The sequence below is a fragment of the Rhinichthys klamathensis genome, unplaced genomic scaffold (genome assembly GCF_029890125.1).
Source record: "Rhinichthys klamathensis goyatoka isolate OS25496 unplaced genomic scaffold, OSU_Roscu_1.1 h1tg000552l_1, whole genome shotgun sequence".
NCBI classification, from domain to species: Eukaryota; Metazoa; Chordata; class Actinopteri; order Cypriniformes; family Leuciscidae; genus Rhinichthys; species Rhinichthys klamathensis.
The window spans coordinates 465,535-470,764 of NW_026607022.1; positions in this window are offsets into that span (position 1 = coordinate 465,535).

The following is a 5,230-nucleotide window of genomic DNA, read 5'->3' on the forward strand; positions in this document are numbered from 1 at the left end:
CCCTTTAGGGTCGCATTAACTTCGGCAGAAAAACATTCCCATTGGAGTCTCCAAACGCCTCATCTTCGAAGATTCCCGTGAAACGCGTGGCATGAAACGACTCTTTCCTGTGGGAAACTCCCGGAAGATGTGAAGTCGAGTCTGTGTGTTCACTTAGACTGAGTTTCTGCTATATGACATTCCCAACCGAACTGCGCGTTCCCGTCAGCCACGCACTGTTACGCACTCGCGCTTCCCTCCCGCGCGCAGATAAACATGCGAGATGTCAACTTTGCAACTTTACTTTTTGTGTGTGTGAGAGGATCTGATTGAAGTATTATATCAACAATTGCATACATTGTGCATCTGTACGAGTACAAAGACTATTGATTTATTATTTTTATACAATCATACAATGTAATATTAGGCTAGGGCTGCACGATTATGACAAAATTCATACTTGTCGATTATTAATTACGATTATCACAATTTACATTGAATGATGTTTTGAATAGCTTTATAACATTGTTTGAAGCGACTGCATGCCATATTTTATATAAAAATAAACAAGCTAAAAAAAAACACTAGTCCTGAAAAACTTGCTTTTCTATAGCATTAAGCCTCAAATGTCAAATATGCATTATTTATTTATATAAAGACACCAAACCAAAGTAAAACATATGCTTTGTATTGTAATATTATACTAAAACTAAAAATTAATACAATAGGGGGAAAACCCTTAAGATAAACTGTAAAGAAAAGAACATCTTGAGCACAGAATAATGTAAGTGGACTTTTGTTTTGTAATTGCGCCTTTGAACGATTACGTAATTGTGGCATCATCCGTAATCGCATCGCAATTACAAATTCGATTAATTGTGCAGGCTCAGTGTATTTGCTCTGCTTGAACAGCTGTTTTCCGATGAACGAATGATCTAACATTGACATGTCCTCCAGAAGCAGAACTGCACAAGGCATTATTACTTGTTTTCACAGAATCCATCTTGAATTGAGGCATTTTCGGGTCCATTGGCAGGTTAAACTTAAAATTAATTTAGATTATTTTGGCAAATTATCTTGTTTTAAGAATATTTAGACATTTTCAACAGAGAAAAGGACATTGATAAGTCAGTATTAAGTCTATTTACCCCCTTTTTTTCTCTTGTCATTGTTAAATAACCCTGCAGATCTGTTTGATTGTCTTTGGAACAAGACATTTTTGGAAAACGTATTTTGAAAATGGGTCATGGGTCGACCCTAAAAACTTTTTTGTCATTCCTGTTTTAAAATATCTAATTTTTGTGTTACACTATGAGTAAATTCTCACTAAGACTGGCTTGGAGTGATGCATTTGAAAAGCTATTGTACTGTATGTGCACTTGTGCTGTTCAGGGGTTTCAGGACCACGGACAGCAACTAATGCGGTCCACCCTTATTTTCTTCAAAACTTCCCCATATCCAGTGTTTGTGCCTCATCTATATACATTACATACTACATTACATCATACATTACATACTTAGTCTCCTTTTACGAGGCATGATTTTCTAGTCGCAAAAAGAGAAGCATTTTATTCTGGTGCCATCGTGTGTCGGGCAAAAATGACAGAATTTTTTTTTTTTTTTTTTATGAAATTAATGTACTATAGTTCAATAATGTTTTTTTTAATTTAATATTTTGTATTTTTAGGGGATTTTATGGTACTAAATTATATTTACGTTGTATTTGTAATCCATTTATTCATTCATTTTGGCTCCTGCGATGGGTGGGGACGCGTCCCATCCCTGTGCGTTGAGCCGGCCAGATGAACCAGTTGTTTCCAGTGCTGACGGTCTTGTGCCAGCTGCTCTGCACCCTCCACAGCAACTCCATGTTGTTGGAGGTCGCCCGCAAGGACGTGGAGCCATCGGGTGCGGGGTTTACCTCGTGGTCGTCTCCAGCCTGCGGCCCGAGGCCCGAGAATGGCTCTCGTCGGATGGTCAGGAGGGAGACGGAGGACATGGCCGAGCCAGCGGGTGCCACGTTGCGCAGCCAGGCTGGCTCTGGGCTGGCACGTGCGGGCTCTAAGCACTTGACTGGAAACCCGCTGGGGCCACCTGATGTTCTCGATGGTCCTGAGGGCCCTGCTATCAAAGCCATCTAATCTTGCAGTCAGTGTCTTATTTAAGGGCCAAGTCTCCGAGCCATAAAGCAGGACGGAGAGTACTGCTGAGTCGTAAATCCGGAGCTTCGTCTTGCATGAGATGGTCTGGTGCCGCCAGAGTGGTTTCCAGAGAGACTGCAGGAATGACGCAGCCAGGGCTCTTCTGCGGGTAATCTCTGGTTTTAGCTCCCTGTTGTCTGTCACTAAGGATCCCAGATACACAAAGTTCTTGACAGGCTCTACAATATCATTGCCAAGCCGCAGGGAAGTTGGATGCGGTCCGTCACCGACATACATGAACTTGTTTTTTGTCCAGCTCACCTGAAGGCCAAGCTTCTCAGCCTCTTCACTGTATATGCAGACTGATCTCATGAAATGGCGTATGTATGACACGCCAATTCGTATTTCCATTTTTGGCGTGCTATCAACGCCGTTGACTTAACGTTACATTACTGTATATATAAATATATGACCTAACCCAACCCCGTCCCTAAACCTACCCGTCACTGGGGTTAATACCATTTATGAGTCTTCCCCTACCATCCTAGGAAAAAAAATATCGCTCCCCAGATGTAGATCTACATTTTGCTTCGTTTCGCTCGGACATTTAACGGCGTGTACATCCGCGCGGAATCACTCGGACATTTAACGGTGTAGACATACACGCAAAAGATGACGTTTCGTTTCGGCGTGGACACACACGCGGATAGCTCAAAATGCGTATAGATAACACGCCACTTGACTTAAAAGTGGCGTGTATGTTTACGCAAAGTCATGATGCCATGTTGGTATATGCCCAGAGCGTCTCTCGGCTGGTTGTAGGACGTGCTGAGCAGGATGGTGTCGTCAGCGTACTCCAGGTCAGTCAGGTGGTCACTGCCGAAGGACACTCCGGGGACCCGCTCACACACCCTAGACATCAGATCAGTCAGGAGCAGCCATGCAGCCCTGGCGAACGCCACTGGAGCTGGAAAACCAGTCTGAGTCTCTACCGTTGATGCGGACACAGCTCTGAGCGTTACTATAAAGCAGCTTGAACAGGGCAACGATCTTGGGTGGTGCTCCAAGGGCGTGTAGGATACTCCACAGTGAAGAGTGGCAAACGGTGTCAAAGGCAGCCTTCAGATCTATGAACCCGATGTAAGATGGCAATCTTTACGATCTTTACCGTGTTGGGCTGTCCGGCTACTTTCTCTGATCGGTTTCGTAACAAAATAGTTTCTCCTGGGTGGGTTGTTAGCCCACCGACATGCTGGAGTCTTTGTTTGTCTGGAACCTACCCTGGAGACCGGCCCGCCTAGGGTGACCCTACCAGGAGCGAGCTCCCGACGGTATCGCTCTCCAGGGTCACTGGAACACGCAAGCCCCCTCGCCACGTCAAGGCCAGACCCGAGAGAGAGCACTTTTTGAGGATAGACCTGAAAATTTAATTTCCATATTAAACTGTGGTAAATCTTGAACGCTTTAGAGCGACAGACTGAAGTTTGATCTCTTTTCAAAGACGACACTTGGCAGATTATTGCTGACGTGAAAACAGTTTTAAAAAGTGAACTTTAAAAAAGTTACAGAATTTAATTTTATTCGATTCCAATGGGAAAAAAAAACCCCAAATGTTATTTTTTCCAGTCAAAAATGACCGAAGAGCGCCAGAGGGTAAAGTAACAGAAGAAAAACATGAATGCCTCTGCCAGCCAAACCATGACGTTAAAGCATTACAAATAAACCCCCTAATTTTTTAGTTTTAAATTGCACATTATGTTCAGTACGCCTCCTAAACACACTCACCAAGGTTAGAAACAATCCTTAATTACCCTCGCTGTCAGAGATGTGGTCTTCTCTTCCTGCGTGAGTCATTTACCCATTGACACAAAACACAACTTTAGCCCTGAGCTCCTTCTCAGCTGTGCACCAGACGATAGCAGTTTCACACACACACACACACACACACACGTCCACGACATTACTGAAATAACGGTGCATTTGTGAAATACAATAGCAGCACTGCATGGTGCAGCTCCCTCAGCCTCCATTAGTTCCAGCAGTTGTGCGATTCAATTCCTCTAAAACCCTTTTAAATGTGCCATTTTTCTTTAATTATGAAGTGCATATTAACCCCAGGGCTTTTAACCCGGGATTTCTTGTCTATAGTCCCCAACAGCGATACCAAGAGGGTCACTTGAAAGGCCGGGGAGCGATTCAAGACAAGTATGGCTTTAAAAAGTGCAGTGAAATAAATGTATAAATCATGTAAATGGATCTCGTTTATGGAGGAACCATCTTATATAAGCATCCAATTGAAATCAAGCATGGAATCAAAACACAAGAATAGCTTTGTCTTTTCAATCTTTCATTGCAGATGAATGTAAATGATCATTCTGTCAGCATTTACTAACCATCATGTCGTTCCAAAACTGTTTCCATGGAACATAACAGAAGATATTGTGAGAAATGTCTGTGTTTTTTATCCATACAGTGAAAGTCAATGGTTCCTATGTGTTATTTTGAAGAATGTTGGTAACCAAACCCATTTGGTCAGCCAAAATATGACGTTAAAGGGATAGTTCACCCAAAAATGAAAATGGTGTCAGTAATTACTGTTGTTCAACCCCGTAAGACTTTCGTTCATCTTCTGAACACAAATTAAAATATTTCTGATTAAATCTGAGAGCTGGATCACTCCTCCATAGGCTTCTTAAGGGATCGAAACTGGCCGGCACAGAAAGTTATTAAAGACATCGTTAAAATAGTCCGAGTGACTAAAGCGGCTCAACCTTAAGTTTATCAAGCGACGAGAATACTTTTTGCGCGCAAAAACCCCCAGAAATAACGACTTTATTCAACTCTTCATTTCCTTCTCTGTGGGCCTTGAATGAGTTTGCGTAGTGTAACAGCGCAGCGCTTCTGGGTTGTACGTCACACGCAGGCTCACTATTGGCCAGCATCACACGCCTCACACTAGTGAGCCTACGTGTGACGTACATTGTGTACAGAAGAACAACGAAATTTGTGTTCAGAAGATGAACGAAAGTCTTACCGGGTTGGAACAACATGAGGGAGAGTCATTACTCACACCATTTACATTTTTGGGTGAACTATCCCTTTAAAGGCAC